Raw genomic sequence first — 19257 nt, forward strand, 5'->3', positions numbered from 1 at the left:
CCTTTTCTTCTCAGACTTTGACAATATTTTTAAGAATAATCTCAGTAAATACTGGTAAACAGCAATGTTAGAGCTGATGATGTATGACAATAGGGCAATAGCAAGCATTCTAATAAAGCCAATTTCTTTTGCTTTCTTGAGGTATCCATGGGGTCCCACCTTGCTGACGATCTCCATGGTACCCTTGGCAAATAATTTCACACTCTTAGTGTGCCTGCAGTGATAGGGACAAACTAGTGATGAAATGGAAGTTGATACCTTGGTTATCTGATGTTTTCCTTCTCACGGACTCACTTTGAAAGCTACAGTAGGTCAAGGTAACTGTAGTGAGCTGTTCATAATCAGTGGCTGCTGGAGATTTAGTGAAGACCAAGTACTTGGAAAGCCAGACGAGAGGTATCAGTTTCTTACTGATATTAGATTGGACAGTAGAATGTTGGTGTAGATGAACCTACCTGGAAGGAAGTTAAGAGAATGTCGAGTAGAGCTCGTGGAGCTGGAAAAGCACGTGGCAATATGTTTTATTTCAGCCTACAGTTTGAAGGACACAGGAATTGGGTGAAGGTTTAGGTAGATTAAGGGTTTAGTTTTGGTGCATACCCATGGCACTGTGCCTGTCCTTGGGAAGGAGCAAGGAATGAGCTTTCTCTGCTCAGCCTTACCTAAAAGTTGACTCTACACTTGTGTGTGCTGAATGTAGTGAGAGATGGGAAAGCCCCTGTTGCTGGTAGGCTCAGTTTTGAAAGAACTCTTATTAAAGGAAAACAAATGAATGATTAATGAAAATTAGGGTCGTTTTCATGAGAAAACTTTCACCCTGTACTTTCTTGAGGCTTCATGTGACAGGGAATCAGTCACCCATTTGCACTTCAAAAAATGGCTCTGGCAAAACATTCCTGATGTGGATAAAAATAATGGCTTTTACAGCTGAAGCTGTAGGACTGTGTTCAAAGGAGAGGTACAGCAAGGCAAAAAATAAATGCAAAGACAGCATCTTCCTGACTTCTAATTTTAATAATTCAAATTCTTCTGTTACTCAATGGAAATTGAAGCTGGAAATGGATATGGTAGCTGCAGACAATGCCATTCAAAGTAGAAATGGGGCCAGTGAGTATCCCTGGGAACATGATGGATGCTGACAGTGCTGTAGCAGCCTGTCAGGCGGGGTGGCTGGGACAGACTGGATCGATGAGAGGAACAATTAGAATGCCAGCCTCTGAGGAATAGGTAATTAAAAAAGAGATCTGGGAGGTGCAGCCATTCAAATGGCTTTGTTGGTCCTTCAGCCATGATTTAAGGCTTTTATGAAGGTGTTTTCTAGTTCTTTATTATCTAGTCAGCTGAAGCAAGATTAAAACCCAGGCATGCCGTTGATGTTTAACTTGCAAACCCTGCTTTCAGATGTCTGTACAGAAAGTTCACTGCCTCCCTGACCCCCTAAATGAAAGCTGCTCCCTTCATGGTTTCTGTACAGCTATCACCTGTTTCCATAGTCAGGTTCAATTGTGCATTTCCATAGTCAGGTTCAATTGTGCATACTTGTTCTCCTCTAGGCTAGTAATGCCTGCAAGTGAGGCTGTTTAGCCTGAGGGACGGGGACTGAGCAAGCTAGAAAGGGGGTTGCATTGATTTCTGACAAGAAGTTGTGACAATGCAACCAGCCAGCCAGGTTAAATATTAAATTTAATGAGCATTAGAGCAAATGGTAAGTTTGAGATCCGAAGTCATTAACAAGTCATAAAATAAATTTTTCCTCAGGAACTGCAGCTTTATGGTATTTTGGATATCCACAGAGGGCCAGATGGTGAATCCTGTGCTTATTCTCTTATTTTACGAGTTCAGTGCTGAAATCAAGAGGGCTGTTGCCAAAGCCAAGGTATGACGGAGTGCCAGAGCCGTGCTGGCTGGCAGTGCCACTTGGGACACATTTAGCTGCCCCTGTTCCTCAGAGGTGCTGCACTCAGCTGGGTCCCACACCCCAACAGAGATCCCGTTGCAGTCTTGAGATGAAGGCAGTCAGCTGAGGTACAGGAGGTCATGGTTTGATGTCTGCCAATGCTAGATCTTTCTGCATGCCCCTTCCAAAATGTACTGCACCAGCTTCCTTTTTAAAAAGAGTTTTAGAAGTTCTTTGGTATCACGGTAAAGCTTCCATGTGTACCAGTAGCACATACAATCAAATGCTGATTTTTCAGGATTTGGTGTTTATTTCTCTCTGGCCAAAACTGAAGATTTTTCTGGACAATTTTCAGCCATCACAGTCATTTCAGAATGAGCAGTGTTTGTATACTGAGCTGAAAGCTATGAGGACACAGATGAAGCAGGGAAAGAAAAGACTGAGCCCTATTCATCTTGGCTATCATATAGTCATAGAATCAGCCGAGTTGGAAAGGACCTCTGAGATCATCAAGTCCAACCCTTGATCCAGTACTGTCGTGGTTACTAGACCATGGCCCTAAGTGCCACATCCAGTCTCAATATTTAAAAAAACCCCAACAACAAAAAACCAAAAAAAAACATTTAAACCTCTCTGGGAGCAGAGGAATGAGGAAAGCATGGTGTGAGACAAAAACCATCCAGCTGTTTAAGAGCTGTATGGCATTTTAAATTCTGAGATTGAGCAGCTAAGAGTCTTTCCCAGCACCTACCAAGGCAGGCTGCAGAGTACGCCCGTGCAGCTCATAGCCAGTCTTGGATACTAATGCAGTAGTGCCAGGCTCCTTCCCTTCCATGGCAGTTGGAACAATGCTTTGTGTTCACAGGGATCGAACTTGGCTCTGACAGGAACCAGTCTGAGCAGGCCATGTTTTTTAAACACTTTCTGAATCTGTACTTCTGTCATAACAAGACCTTCATATAAGCTCTTCAAATGAGGATTGTCATCCTTAATTTCTTCCTTTGGAACACTTCCTGTTGCTTTCTCCAGTATGTCTGCAACTTCTAGTAAGTCCTTACAGAGGCTCTGGATCCTGTATAACTTTGCCTCTTCTACCAGTTTCTGGCTTCTTTGCCTCACGTTTTCCACATCTGCCAAGGCACGCTTTTGTACTTGTCAGTGACTTCCTTTAGTCGTTCTTCCAGTTTAGTCTTTTCTTCAGCTAACAGTTTTTCAGCAGAGCTGGTTTCAGCCTTCTGCTCATTTAGGCTCTGACTCTGGTCCTGCTCCAAGTTCTGGCCAGTATTTTCCTGTTGTGTTGCTGCACAAAGCAGTGGTGAAGTTCTGCTGGTGGCGCTGAGCCGTGGGCGCAGCACACCCCACATGCACTGTGCCACTGCTGCCAGGGCGCCCTCCTGCCTGCTGGGCCTGAGCCTTGGGCCTAGAAATACAGTATGGGAGCTCTAAATCCAAGAGATGGTAAGAAATGCTGGAGCCAGCTGGCAGCTCAGGAAGATTCAGGTGGGAAGATTGCACTTGGCTGTGGGTGATGCCATTAATGTTTGCATCTTGGCCTTGCAATCTAAATTCAGAACACTGAGAAGCCCTTGCTAAACCACCTTAGCCACATGTCAAAATTTGTGAAAAGCATAAAGTTAAGTCTGGATTCACACTTTTTTTTTTTTTAACTAGTAGCTGTGTGTAAAGGTCTCATGTATTTGGAGCTCATTTGCTTTTAGATGTTTCTTATATCCCAAAATCTCCCTTCAGCACTGACACTTAAAAACTTTTTGAAAAGAGTGGTAGTTCTAGAGAACATTATTTCTGTGAAAATATGTGAACAAGGAGATGTTTCCAGGAATTATGGGCTGGAAATTAATACAGTGATGTCAGATATTAAGACAGGAAGCAAACAGAATAAATACAACTGTAAACAGTAACTCTTAGGTGCAGCATTTTCCTAACAGGGCTGCAAGGAGCTGCAGTACTTCATGATTCTGTAGCTCTTCCCTGTAGCATGACCTTGAGGCTGCACTGCAGCACTGCTGTGAACAGAGCCCAAGAGTTTGTTTACAGTTCCCTCAGACTGAACAAGTTTTGGGCTCACTATTACCTGTATTAACATGCTAATTGAGGTTACAATTATGGAGACAACTGCAGTATTCCTTCCTGCATTAGGGAGTTTTATAGCTTCCAGTTGTGGGCTGCAGCAATGTAATTTTCCCTGAGTATTTCATAAAAGGGACATGAACACTCTTGGTGATAAAGTAATGTAACAATGCACGTAAGGCAAACCCTGAGGTAGCTCTATATTGTTTGTGGAACAAATATAAGAACCACTTTGGAAAATGATACATTCTCTGGAACTCATTTTTCATTTTTCTCCATCTGCTGTATTCCCTTCATATTTTCCAAGCCCTCATTTTTTGCCATCCAGAAATAAAGTAGTTTAGACCTATGTTTGTACTCCTAACTTTGAATTTTGAAAAGGTGCTATAATGAAGAGTTTAGCAAAATTGATGGAAAGTGTTTCATGGTGAGACCTACAGGCACAGGAAAGAGTATTGATAGTGTAGTGAAAACCCATAACAATACAGATTTTCAGGAATGGGAAAGAAAAGGTACAGTCAAACTGTGCAGTAGTGTGGCTAATACACTGGAATCTTATCTGCTAAACAAGTAAATCGGGATTTAATACCTTAATTTTGAGTATTCCAAATGTGTTATTGTCAATTTATACATGTAAATGCACCAATAGTGGTGGAAAGCCTTGTGCACAAAATATCTTGGGATTTCGGGAGTGTATATAGATACATGTGTGTATATGGCATGTATGATTCAGCGTGGTCAGGTTCCCCTCCCTTAGTAGAAAGATCACATTAGAATGGGAAGAGGATAGTATTTAGTTCCCTTGAAGATGTTCTGGATTGTGGAATACTTCAGGAATCCCAGTCTTTTACCAGTGGTTGTTTTCACTGCATTTCTATAAGGGGATCACTCTATCCATGCCCTCCTCCCAGCCAGCCCAAACCAAACCCTGTGGAAACTTCCACAAGCTTCTACCCTTCCCTCTGGATCACACTGAGAGAACTGAGTACACTCAAGGACTCCTGTATGCCTCCTGGATAAAAACCCCCCTGGTAAAAGCTGGGAAGGACTGTCGGGCTCCATCTCAGTTCTCACTGTTAGTTATTGAGCCAAGACAAATCGCCAGATTTGTCTTCCCAGCTGTCCTGACAGGACACCTTTTCCACGTGTTGTGCTGCGTGGTATTTCTTGCAGGGTTTCTTCAGTGGTCCAGGTATTCTCTAGGACTGGATTCCTAAATGCTCTTTTGCAGGAGTACTGCAGTGGAAGAAGTGAGCTAGTGGGATAGATCCCTTTGCAATGTCCATTAACATCTTTTTTTTTTAAAGTTTCTTCATTTCAAGCTTAATGTTTGGAGCAGTAGGTAATTAAGCAGCAGCACTTCAAATGTGGTACTGGCAGATGTCAGTGACTAAATCTGTCGACGTGATTTGATGGAGGTAGTGGATGGCATTTCCAAGCCTCCCTGCTTTTGGCACAGGTTTGTAAGGAGGAGCTTGGGCAAACCAGAGAGTAATACTTGGAGGATTGAGGGGTTAACCTGGACATGGATACTTTTGACTCCTGGGGAATCTGACTGCACCTCCTCATTTGGACCAGGTTATAGCAGTACAGAGCAGCCAACGTAATTAACTGGTCAAGTTTTTCCTGCTGTTTTACAAAGAGTCAGGGTACCAGTGAATCTACTCATCTCTTGGGAAATTCATAGTGAAAAAATCTGGAGAGAAAGTTGGTTGTTTCAGCAGAAATGGATTTGCAGCTGCTGAGGAGAATCTGATTATGTGCTGCTTTCAAAGAAATGCAATACGTCATTCGCTCCTGGACAGAATGTCTTTTCTGTGACTAAGATTTTCAGAGAGCCTGGGATATCTGGGGAATAGAACTGGACTTTTTCTTTATACACTAATGGGTTCTTAAGTTCAAAGCATGTTAGAAGCATGTAGGCATTGGGAAATGTTACAGTTTTCTAATAATTCTGTAAAATATTAAAAATCTCAAGATGGGCTTCTGGCTGAAAAGATGATGTCTGTGCTGACTTGAGATGGTGTTGTTCATCTGTTGAAGTATTGGCTTTATTAGCAGCTTGTAATGCAAGAATTAGAATGCTAGTTGCACAGGAGAAATCAACTATAGTTGTCTCATGTCTCGGAGGATGAATGTTCATCTTCAGCTTTTACACACAAAACTCTTGTTCTAGTAATAACTGGAGCATTATGGAATGAGAGTTGTGTTCACTCACAGAAATGAAGCAAAGCAGTAATGTGGTAGTTTTGGCTGTAATATCAGATATTTATTGAAAATATTGGTGACTGGTATCTGTGGGAAGAGTATTGTATTGTTAGAAATGCTGGTGGAAAACAGCAAGAGGCATTTTGGCAGAGAAGCTGCACCACGTCCCAGCATGTTGTCCCTGCTGAAGTTTTCAGGCTTTCTCCAGAACTGGCCTCCCAGGAAGCCCAGACTGGCAGCTGAACAGTGATACTGAGGCAGTTCCTGGGTTGTGCAGAGCTTTGCCACTTAGCAAGGTGGTGCCTGGGAAGTTTTACCATCTTCCTGATATCCACAGCAGTGGCACCACAAAATCAGTGGGCTGGGTTTGTCCCAGCGTGGACTCTCCTGAGAACAGCCCCTCCCAACAGCTGGGGCTCAGGGAGGCAGCGCTGCTTTTCAGGGAGGTCACGCAAAGTGCTCTGCACTGGGAAGCACGTAAGAGCCAGGACTGTCTGAGCTGGAGCCAAGGAAGTAGAGTTCATGGAATAAAAATGCAATTCCCCAGACTGAAATAGCACCAAGTCCTGCAGGATTCTTTGCTGCCATCTGGTTGCTGAGAACACAGAGCAGAGCCTAAATTCCACCCCACACTGGGGAGGAGGCAGCACGGGTGAGCAACTGCATTGCATGTGCTGTGAGTGCTTTAACTGTGTCAGTCCCTGGTTGCAACTTGAGGAACCCTTAAGTGCATAAGCTTATTGTAGGCATGACTCAAGTGGAAATCACTTCTGGAAGAACTCTCTCTTTTTCTTGTTATAGCAGTAGAAGCATCACAGACAAATCCTGAGGAAAATGGAGGAAATCCACCGTTAATTTTATCACCAAGGGGAGCTGAGTTTAACTACAGCTTGTCACTGTTTTCAGGACAGTACTACATTTATTCTTGCCTAGGGAGGCAGCTGTATAGGTCAGATCTGTCCAAAAGATGCTGTATGTGGTTCAGCCAACTTGCACTTTACATCAGCTTTTGCTGAACATTTGGCATAATGAATGAAAAAGCCACATTTTTTTTCTATCCAATCCTAATTTCTAATTTGCTTTAAGGGAATGAACCACCTTAATGCTAGAAACTCCCCATACTCATGCCATTATTCCCTTCTGTGTCTGAACAGCTGAGGTTTTTTTTTCTTCTTGTACTCAGAAATGATAACTGAATTTACTGTGATTTTTAATACAACTTGGAGAAAGCGTTTTGGATGACTTTATCCTAGGACATAGGACTATGATTTGGAGGAGTCATTGTTACTGGAAGCAAGAGTTTACCTACACCTCAGTGAATTGCTTCTATTCAGTGTTGTCCTTACACCCAAAATGCATGGGACATTCATATGGAATTGCTCTGCATAGGGAACACTTATTTTTGTGCCAGATGAATTTAAATTTAAATAGTCTGTAGTTTGAAGGATTCCATCAAGTTTCCCTCCCATTTAAATAATTTTGTATTTAGATGCCTCATTAGATATCCTTAAAATTGCTGGTTTCGAGTTTGGTGCAATTCTCATTTGCATGAGACTGGCCAAGTAGACCCTTGAGTGATTTTCTTTCTTGTAAAACATAATTGGATACTATTCACAGAGTATCCTCTGAAACTTCTTTGTGGATGGTGAATCAATGATTTTAACTTGCTTTGCCTGCATAAATCCAGGTAACAACATCTTGTATAGCTCAAGTGTTCTAACTGTTCCCTGGCAGGCAGATTTGAAGCTCGGCTGTGTTCCTTCCCCAGTCCTTCTTCATCTTTTACACAGGTCTTGGAAACCTTCCTGTGCAGGCATCAGCCCACATCTCCAGTGTGAGCCTCTGCTCAGGGCTGGGCAGCAATGAGAGGGTGCAGTAAAAAAGCCCCAGTGTAGGTTACGGTGCCCAGTGAAGATCTGGCTGAGAAGTGCACCCACTTGTGTCTGGCTCACACACACGGCCTGGCTGTGCCTGGCTGGGGAAGCTGCTTGATTTCTCTGAGCTGCGATTTAGCCAGGTTTGCACCATGTCTGATGGGAGTCTTTCCCAGGGGATCAGTAGTGCACAGGAACAATTATGGTTCACTCTGCAGGCCTTGGGAATCTGTTTTGAGTTTCAAACCATTTCATGGCCACATTGAGAGGATGAGAGGGAAGGCAGATGCCTTACTAGCGAGAGAAGGAAGGAAAATACACATTAGTTGAATACTAACAGAATTTTAAGTGGTTTCTTTAGCTGTAAAAGCCTCACCACCCTCACTTCCTGCACATGCTCACAGTCTTCAGTGTTGCAGAAATACACATCTTGCACCCATTAACAGTTTAGTGATGACTCTGTGTAACTCCCTTTAGAGACAGGGAAAAGAGTGTGGGAGCAGTTTGGAGTCCCAGCATCTGTTATCCCTTCTGCCAAATTGCTGCAGCATGGCAACCAGATGGGAGTTATGCCATTTCTCCTCAAGAATGAACCACCCCTTGAGTAAGGCTTTTCATTAAGGATAAAGTCCTGGAAACTCAGGCACAGCTCTCCCACTGTGCCTGGTGGGGGTTTTTTTGGTTTGGGTTTTTTTGGAATGTCAGTATATTTTGATTAGGGACACTGTATAGTGGAGAGTTAATTTAATAGGGCTTATATTTAAAATAAAATTATTTTTATCTCGTAAGAAATGAAGGAACAGAAGAAATCAAGGGTGTACAGCATGTGGTGAACAGGAAAACCAAAGCATTATTCTTTGATAAAGGTGCTGATGTTTACATCTAGTTTTAGCCACATGCTTTCAGCTTTCCTCACCCATTTCACGTTAGCACAGGTGAAAATATTTAATCAGTGGTAACATAGTTGCCTTATTTTTAAGTGTGGCTAAACATTTGGGACACACTGTTCAAAACTGCACTGTAATGTAAGGTGTGTACAACTTGTGTACAGCAGTGAAATGCAGGGACACCTTTGGTCATTTGAACAGAAACTGTTCACTCAGCTTGTCCCTGTAATTCTGGTAAGTGCATGTGCAATGGCAAGAAAAAGCATGTAAGTTGTGGACACTTTTCCTTCAGGAGCCTGTCTTTAAATTTCTTGATGTGTCTAGATATTAGATTTCTAAAGTCATGCAAATTTAATCCAGGCAGTGATCAACTGCTGTTGCAGGTTTCTTTAAGCATTGAAAGCCATTAGCCTTCAAGATATTTGCAGAGTAATTTCATGTACAGCTTCACATACTTGCAAAACTTTGCCAGCAGTGCACTCTGAGTAATTTCATCCACATCTATATCTGGGCAAACCATTTGCTGAGGTATTTTCTGCCATCTGTGAACATTCATCTGCAGTTTATGTGCCAGATGTGTACTGGCAGCATACATGCTACCAAGACCGAGGATCCAGAACTGTAATAGTAAGCTCAGTGTTGCAAATAGAGAAAACCTTTGCAATCTGCATGATGGGTTTGCTAAATGAATGCATTACGTTTATATACAAAGAGCAAAAAAATTCCTCGCTGCTCCCCTTTAAATGTGTGTCTCAAGGAAGCCATTTTCACAGGTGCACGAGCCACAGCAAATGGGGAAGTCTGTTGATCCTAGCTGGTGACATTTAAGTTATTTTCGCATGACTTGAATATTCCAGTTGTTTGTAGCGTACTTTGTGTTGTTTAACCTTGGCTGCCTTGTGGAGGATTTCAAAGCCACCGTTGTGGTGTTGGATTTCTCATGATGCCACTGCTGAACCCACTCCCATTTTTTTTTGGTCAGTGCAGGGGTTAAGGTGACAGCACTGTATAACCCTAATTTAGCACAGCCTCAGAGAAAGAGAAGACTCTGAAACAGAGATTGAGGTAATGCAGCAAGATATATATATATATATATCTAGGACAGGGTGTGGTGAGAAATTCTCTGAATGTTCAAGTCGTGTGGGAGGTATGCATACAAATCCACTTAACAGTGGAGTTACTGTGAGGCATATTCTTCCCACACAGTGTATTGGAAGAATTGAGGAGGTGTATTTTAGGAGAGCATAAGATCTGCTAATAAAAGCCTAACCCACAGGCCTGCTAGGAGAGTCAGTTCATGCTGAGCCTTGTGCTCTTGTGGCTAAACTAAGTACCCTGGTATCAACTGTGTCTAAATTTAACTTTGATATCTTTATATTCCCATATCTGTGACTGCAGCAGACATTCCCTAGGGCAGCACTTAAGCTGGTGAGGCCCCCTCATGAGTAGGCATGAGACTTTGCTAATGAGACCTGAAGCTTCTCGAATTCCTCCTCCACGAGTTGCTGGCTGTTGTGGGATGTCAAAGGTCTGACTGAAATGAGGCCCTGGTTGAAAGGCAAATGTGCTGCCCCAAGGATCAAAGGAACACTTTGTGCAGCCTGGGGACCAGCCCCAGCTCATGACCAGAGTCTTTCTAATCCTCACTTTCTGTAATCAGGGCTCCATTAGAGTCTTTGTTTGCCTAAACAGCAGTACTCCTAGATCCTGGTTGTGAGGGCTTTCTAGATGTAGCTGCAGCCATCCTGCCCAAGCTGCCTGCAGCCAGAAATGTGCTTCGGAGCTGGGAATTGCTCTCTCTGTCTTGGTAGACTAAAATTATGGCAGATGCTGCCCACAAACCTTGGGGGAATTAGGGGTGCAGTAAATCGGGCCCTTGCTGAGGTGGGTGTGGTCCTGTTGTAGGGAGCTCTCTCTGCTTCTTACAGTCCTGGTTTTGTGTCACACAGCTTAAATTCAGTCTTTGTTTTCAGGAGTTCTGTAGTCTCTTTGTATGCTCAAGAAGAAGTTCATTCCCCCATTCTGATTTTTCTGGAGGAAGAATCCACAGTTCAGATTCCTGTAGCACAGCCTCTCCTGGGACATGCCATGGAAATCACAGCAAATACATAGGAGAAAGCACTTCTGGGGAACCAGTTTCTCTAGCCAGGCGCTGCAAAGTGGTGATGCCCACCCCTTGGACTGGGCTAATTCATGTCCACATCACCCAACAAGACACTTTTTGTGATTTATGGACACTCATTTCAATGCGTTTAACTAAAATGGATTTAAAAATGCACTTATTACTTACATTTAAAGCAGCTATTTTAGTCAGAGTAGTTTAGTCATGGCTTATAACCACTTAGTCCTTCTCTGCACACCACCTTTAACCTCTGCTACTTGTGTTTGTAATATGCTTAAACTGCTTTTCATTTTACTGGAATTTATTAAGCTACTCATATAGGCATTTTTAAATTATGACCTGATTCTTTGAAGTCACCCTACCTGGTATTTTAAATATCAGCTCTAGAACTCCTTTTAGTGTATAAGACGTTATTTCTGTTTGAATTGTTAAACCTGTAATGCTGAACTTTGTCCATGTGCCAGTTAATTATATTTTCGTGCTGAATGCTCTGCCTTGAGTTGAGCAGATGATATGGGAGCACTGGCAGTGTGGGGTGCCAGCACCTGCCTGTGTGTGGGGTGTCCCAAGGCAGAGGATGCTGCACATCACTGTTAGAGGGGCAGATTCTCACCTCTTGATAAAGGAGAACACACGGCCGGGTTAGTTGAGGCTTTTCCAATGTAATTTGTTTCTAGGCTGGAAACATTTTGATTTTATGGGATTTTATCAGTCAGTTTTTCTATTTCTTTGTATGTTGTGGTAGGGCCAGGCAATACCTGTTCCCTCTACCCATAATTTATAAATGGAAGTTTGTATAGAATTGGAAATAGGAGCACAGCTGCTTTTCCAGTGTGTACGAGAAGCAAATGGTTGTCATAAATAGCTGTGTTTATTTGGCTTTGTCCTGGCTGGTTTAGAATCTATTACTGTTACCTGTCACTCGTTTCTCAGTTTTCTGCAAAAAAAAAATAAAAATTTTAGTTTGGAGGTAAAATAGCACAGAAAAAAAAGTAATTTTGGTTGTCAGGTGATAGCATATAACTAACCCAAAACACAGCTGCAAGAAGAAATGACAAATAAAAATTAGCTACTGGGGATAAAAAAAAGAACGAGTTCATCTGAAGGCGAGGAACGGAAGGACAATTTCCTAAAATCAGGAAATTAGAAGGAAAAGTAACAGTACTTCACTCTAGCATGAAATGAGGCGTGTGCAGGAATAGCACAGTCAAAACAAACAGTGATGCACGAAAAGGAAAGTCAGGCTGAGGAATACCACACACAGATGTGTCAGTCTGACTGGTCTTTTTACCTTGCTTTTAATGAAGAGCTGGGCAGCTTGGGGGTGAGGGATTAAAATGCAATTTTTTGTCACTGGCTTTTGAGCCCAGTCAGTAGTGACTGATATTTGGAGTAGCTGTGATGGCAGCCTTTGGATTTTTCTGCAATTACTGTGTGATATCCCAGCTATTAACTGACAGAAACCCCTTAAATGTTGGTCCTAGTGAAAAAGGCAAATTAAATACAGTGTCCTTTGAAAGATGCACCCCAGAATGAGGAATACCTTGAATGTCTTGTTTGGCGTGTGCAGTAACTTAGAGCAGCAGTGGAGTCATCCTAAAACAGCTTCCAACAGTTGGGGCTTTTATGTGTGTCTTGTCTTAAGCAAATACACTAATTAGTCATTAAGGTGGCAAGAAGGGTTTGTTGAAGAGTTCCTCTTGTTTAGAATAACTGTAGGTTGCTGCAGTGGTACAAGCTTGAGAATTTTTCTCCAGAGATACCTGTTAGCAGAGTGTGGTGTTTCTGTACTGGGAATTTGAGTTCCTTTGCTGGATCTCTGTCCATCTATCCTCACAAGTGCTTAACCCACTTGTGCTGAAAGGATGGATCCATTGGCAGATGATCTAAGCATGAGGCTTAACATGGTGGGAGACCTTGCCTGGATCTGTCAAAAGCAATTTATTTCTTATCCATGGGAAGGTGAGGGCTGATCCTATTTGTATGGAGAACTTACCTCCAAAGAGGACCCAAACAATAGACTGCTAAAAAGTTATTCTTTGCCAAATGAGTCTACACCCACCTTTGTTATTTTCCAGGTAGAATATTCTGCCTGATAAGTGTCACTGAGTTAGAAGAGCTCCAAATGAATATTGCTGCTCTCTGGGAGAGCAGTACAGGGAAGGATTTGTGCAGATAAACTCCCTGCACAAGTAACAGTTGCATAATTTGAAAACTGGTTGATCTTTTCTTGCAGACCTGTGGTTGTTCCATTTGTCCTCAGTCACGGACAGGCCAGCTTTAGCAGCCAGCTCTTTTTCAAGGGGAATATGGAGTAGCTGCATGAAAGGTAAGAGATTTCAGAGGTGTTGTCCATGCAAAGTAAAGGATCAGCCAAGAAGTGCTTCTCTGATCTTGAGTGAAAATCTGAAGAAAAGCTCAGATCCTCTAACTCTGAATATTCAAACTGATTGAATAGTATAAATGGTCCCAGTGTTAGAGACATTTAATTTTGAATAAGGGCCTGTGTTAAAACACACTTGGAGGAGATACCCTACGAAGACAGAGGAGACTTAGCAGTTCAGAAACAAGTAAATAATGCATCTCTCTCAGATTAGCCAAGATTTCTGTTTGTTTCACATTAGCAGATAGGGATTAAAGTCTATCATAAAAAGAATCTGAAGTCATAGTAACTTGTATTAGAGTGGCTGGAGGGGATAGCTGAGGCTGTCATTGCAGCTCCTAAACTGTAGTTGATGGGATGCTGACAGAAGTCTGTAAGTAAAAATTCCTGTGCTGAATGGTCTGGGAGGTCAGTCTTAGAGGACCTACAGCATGTTACCAAGGTGCTGTCATCCTAAGGAGGCCTGTTTGTGCTGTAAAATGAACTACACACTCTTCTCTGCAGGTATAAATTTACACAGCTCTAGTCACATCAAAGGAAGGTTCTGTAACCATTTGGGTCTGGACTTACAGACTGAATAATTGCTGTTTCTTTCTAGTGTGCCATCCATTTCTGTGTCTGAATAACCCTCACAGCTTTAACAAAACAATATTACAGAAAGCAGGAATTACTAAAATTGCCTGGTCTTTTCAGTTTTGCCAGTGTCTCTGGTCAGGCTTCAGCTTCAGGATTGTTGATCTGAAACACAGGGATTCCACACATAAGCATTAGTAGGGTACAGTTTCAAAAGTGGTCTGTCAGTGTTGCCCTCCACAAGCTGACACTGGGAGAACCACCCAGGCAAGCTCAGTTCATTAAGTGGGAAGAAGGGCTGTAATGCCCCATGTGAGGGTTCAGTCATGGTTTTATGCTTAAGTGTACCAGAGATTGTGGTCAAGACACGTATCCTTGTGTCCACTGAGCCATGTAAGATCTTCAGGGCCATTCTCCCATGTGTTGTTGGAAAAACAGGACACTTCATTTTCAAAAGAATGCTGTATTTTTAAATAATGAAATTGGGAAATAATTTCCAAAACATTGAACTGAAAATATCCCTGCCTTGGGCCACACAAAGGGCACATTTTTCCCATAGTATTCTCTCCCCTGAAGTAGGAGCAGTAAGCAAATCCTCTTTACCTAAGCCAGAGAAAGGTGGGGAAATGTTGATAGTTTCTACATAAGAGAATCAGAGTAATGTAAGTAATCCTAAGCCTCAGACTGGCATGTGTTGGATTGCCTGGGTGCTTCCAGAGTCTTACAGGAGCCTGAATTAATTCCTGCAGCTGCTAGTGCAGGGGGGAGCTCCTGTTGTGGTAGCAAACACAGGAAGGCTGAACCTGTAACATTGCCATGACAGCTCAGGCTTGTGCAGACACAAGGCTGGGGAAGGGAGACAGGAGGCAGATTTGAATGATGTGAATCAAGGTGAACTTGGAAAGAAAACTACTAGAATATCTGGGTCTTTAATGAAAGTTTTAAGTAGAGATCTATGGACTGTGCTTGCAAATGGAGGGCAGTGCCCTTTTTAGCAAGTGAGACAAGTTCTCCCGAAATCTGAACATACTGTCATTGCTGTTGGATCCCTCTTAAATTCACAGACTGTGTAATGTTCTTTGTCAGCCTTTCTAGACATGTAACAATTCATGAAGCACTGTTGGAACAAGAGAGTCACTTCAACCTCTCAACATTTTCTGATTAAAAACAAAAGAAGGTGCAGAATGGTCTGAGACTGGATTTTCTTAAGCATGAGTGTTGCTGAAGCCAAATAAACACTCGAGGCCCTAATAGGATTTTAAGCAGAAAATCTGAACTAGAGCAGCTTCAAAAGACAGTTAGATTTGATAAATCTCTGGACAGCAGTAGCTGCCTTGGATTTTGTCTGGGTACTGTACTGCACTCTATTACCAGGTCGTATTTCCTCAAAAAGTGTACTCTAATTAGCTGGTCAGAACAAACTGCATGATCCAAACTTGCTGTTAAAAGTTTGTGTTGAGCTTTAAGTCTGTAAAAACATGTTCTGGGTTGGAACCCAGATTTATCTTCAGAAGCATTGATCTGTGAGAGCAAATGGTTGCTTTCAAGGAAGGACACATTTCAAGACAAAAAAATGTCATGTTGTAGGACATTTATTAGTCACTTAATTTTTCAATGCCTAAACACACCTATATATGCTTGTGAATAATAGTACTTTTTCTGGGAGGTTATTTGATTATTTGTATTAGTTTGCTATCCAGAGAAATCATTGTATTCCTGGTAAATGTACCATTTCCCTTCACAATCTATGTAAAACCAATTAGCAGAAAACACATCAGTAGAACAAAATGTGAACAGACATGTTTCAAGGGGGCAGTGTGAAGGTAGATCTCCATAATATTGCTTTCACTGGAAGGAGGTTTTTGGAAAAGAATAAATGTGTGAGTGAGAATGATGATGGAAGATTAGGAAGAACTTAAGACGTCCCTTGGGAGGGGATAAGAGACAAGGACTGTTACAGGGAGGAAAGAAATGCATCCATTGCACAGAAAATTGGCAGCTAGGAAGAGATAGCAAGGTGAGATTTGCAGTATGTAAGTGGGCTTAGAGGAGTAAGGGACAAGGTGAACTGTAGAAAAGGGTTCCTGGAAATAAAAGTAGATTTCAGTCTGGATAGCAGCTGCTCTCCAAACCTCAGAAGGCTGATGTTCAAAAACCAAATGATTGAGGTTGCTACATATCAAAACTGAGCCATGTTAACCATATTAAATGGTGTGTTGAAAGTCACTTTAAGAGTATTCTAAATAAGCTAAGAGACTAAAGGACACCCACTGGCTGGATCCTTAAATCTGGGAACTATTTGTAGTTCTGAAAACAAGTTGTGTTCAGGACCCTGAGCTTCTGAGTGGCTTACAGCTACTTCTCATGTAGGAAGATGGTGTTGTGCCTCCCCTTCTCTGAATGCAACAAAGTGCTTTAGTTTGTTTCTTCGAAGATGGGGCCTCAAATGGCCTCTACAGACATCTGACTTTGTCACACTGAAAGACCCCCCACTGCCCTCACCGTGCCCTTCCATGCATTCTCCCTAGATACCTGTGTATGGGCTAAGAAAACTGCGTGGGCCAAAGTGCTGAATACGTGGGGTTTGAGAGGATGTGCAGGAGTGCAGGTTTATCTCCCCTCATCTCCCTCCAGCAGTGCACTTATTGGGAAGCTCTGGCAGCCATTCATTATTCATCAGCTGTCTTCCTCCCCGGCCTGCCGAGCACAGCTGTGATGTGGAAGAGCAGCCTTGTGGAGATGGATACTAGATTATGCAAGGGAATTATCTGCTCCAGTAAAGGTCTGGTTTCCAGGGCTTCTGGCATAACTAAGCAGAAAAAAAAAAAAGTGCAAATGTAGGGACAGAGTGTTATACCTGAAAAAATTAAGATATTACTGCAATGAGTAACTCATTCCTGTAGAACTAAATCCAAGGTAGATTTTGCTAAGGCATTCTAATGTGGATGAGCTTTCTTCCTGGTTTGGGGGCTGCCTCAGATGCACAGAACACCAGGAGTTCCAACCTGTTTCACCTGAAGCTGGGTGGCTCTTAGAGCAGTGTGGCTGTGGAGCAGGTGAGCTGTCAGATGCTGGCTTTGTGTAGTGCAGGTGTCAGATCAGGGGACCTGCAAGTGCCAGCTGTCTGCTGTTTATCTTAAAGTTAGAGAAAAAGCTATCCAGCTTTCACCCCATAGTGCCAACCTGAAAATGCCTTTTTGGAAAAGAAAATAAAGGAATTGTGACTGGATCCTTTGGCTTATATGTAAAGTAAACACTTAAGAGGTTTGGTGCAGTGGTGAATTTACCTACTTTCTAAGGGTATCCCCATTCAGGGATGCTTAGTAGTCCCCTCTAGACCCTTCAAACAACCAGATAAGCTTCTGCCTTACAAAGCAATCTACTCCAGCTTCTCTAGTTTCCCGCAGGGACAAGCATAGCATTTCAGGACCTTCTGCCCCATGTTCTGTATGGAGGGCTTTAAACCCAAAACCATAAAAAAAAGATTGTGCTGTGCATGTAATTTACCTTGTCTGCCTCAGGCATCAAATATCCCACGTGCAGATCAATGGCTGAAGTAGTTGGTAGTTGTGCAGGAGATTGGAAGAGCTGTATGTACTGAATGTACTGAAACAATTTTGACTTAATCACGTTTTCAGCCTTGAAGCAAGAGGGCACCAAGTCTGTGATTAGCTACAAAACGAGTGCTGTCTGTCAAAGTGTTTGAAGTCCATGTCACACAGCTTTGTGGCATGAACTGTGTGATTAATATTGAGCTCACTTGATGGCCTGAGAGCTTCCCACCACCCCTACAAACAATGTAGACCTGCAGTGCAGAAATTCATTGGTGTTTGAATGTGACTGGTATGAAAATAACACCATAAAATAAAACAGCAAGAACAGGAATTAAGGTCCAAATCTTTCCTTTTTTAGGGATGCATTGAGGTCTTGCATGAGAGCCAATGACTTCTCTGGATAATGTTCAAGCAGAATTGAATTTTTTTGATTATATAATCAACTCAGCCTTTAACAGCTGTAACCATCTGCTAAAATGATATTAGTATTTTATGAGAAAGCAACCGCATAAGGAGACTTGAGAATATTTTAAAGCCATTTTTTAATTATTTTTTTCTTTTTTTTAGCTGACCTGTTATTATAATGGTGCTTCCTTGGAGGGACCTTCTAGGCAAGGCCATCAACAATTGACTTCTCAGCTACCAGTGCAGCATCCAGCTCAACCTCCATCTTTGGGACAATGGACAAGAAAAGTACAAAGTAGTGATCAGCTTGCCAATTGTTGTGAGTCATAAATAACTCCTTGTTCTGTTCTCAGCTTTACAGATCTTACCTGGCTGCATGATACTGTACCAAAAGCGATATAAAAGGTAACTTTTTTTAAAATACCTAATATCTGAATCAGACTCTAGGATGCCAACAAAGCTATTTCACAAGGGAGGATACTCCTTTCTTTTGTGCTGCTTGAACTTCATCCTCCTGCTGTGCCGCTTAATGAAATCGTTGTGCAGACTGTGAATGCTGATTTTTATAAGCCAAGTACAACAAATGGTTGCTGTGCTTTCAATCAGCTGTGAGCTGAGAGGAACCTTGTCACGCTTCATCTTTGGAGGCAGCTAATGGACAATCCAAGCAGGTGTTAATATAACATATTTATATTCATAAACATTAATATGCTAAAGCTATCTACTGAATTAAAAGGAACTCATTGTCCAAGGCTGCCTTAACAGGATGGCCTCAGAGGAGGACAAGGTTTTAGGACAGCCAAAGGGTTCTGTACTTTGATTTAGATGCTTTGTTCACATAACGTGGTCAAAATGTTTTAGGGACAGAAAAACCTCAGTCTAAGAAACAAGCAAGGAGGGCCTGAAGAGCTTGAAAGGACTTTAGGATAAAGTTATTTTTGCAGATCTGTACAGGGCCAATATCTGTGAAAATAGTGGACATTTGCAGCATACTTTTCTTGGACTGTAGCAGATGTGCCCCGTGAGGGTGAAGTGGCAATCAAGAACCACAGCATCCAAAAAAGCAAAATGCTAGTTATGGGTGGAAGATATTAGCGGGATGCCACTCCCAGTACACAGTCAGACAGCTCACTCCCAGGGACAGCCTGAGAATGAGCTGAAGAAGCAATGTCTGAATGGTGCTCAGCTGCTGAAAAAAGCTAAGTGCTTCAAAGTTCTGGTTCTGAGATAGCCTAGCATTAGATGAGCTGCTCCATCAAATTCAGG

At 42.3% G+C, this 19257-nt stretch overlaps 1 pseudogene; it reads right to left on the bottom strand.

Annotated features, from left to right (window-relative positions):
- Positions 1–2624: 2624 nt before the first annotated feature.
- Positions 2625–8987, bottom strand: LOC113955863 (annotated as a pseudogene).
- Positions 8988–19257: the final 10270 nt, after the last annotated feature.

This window comes from Corapipo altera, unplaced genomic scaffold, assembly GCF_003945725.1.
Source record: "Corapipo altera isolate COAL_440 unplaced genomic scaffold, ASM394572v1 175, whole genome shotgun sequence".
Lineage (NCBI taxonomy): Eukaryota > Metazoa > Chordata > Aves > Passeriformes > Pipridae > Corapipo > Corapipo altera.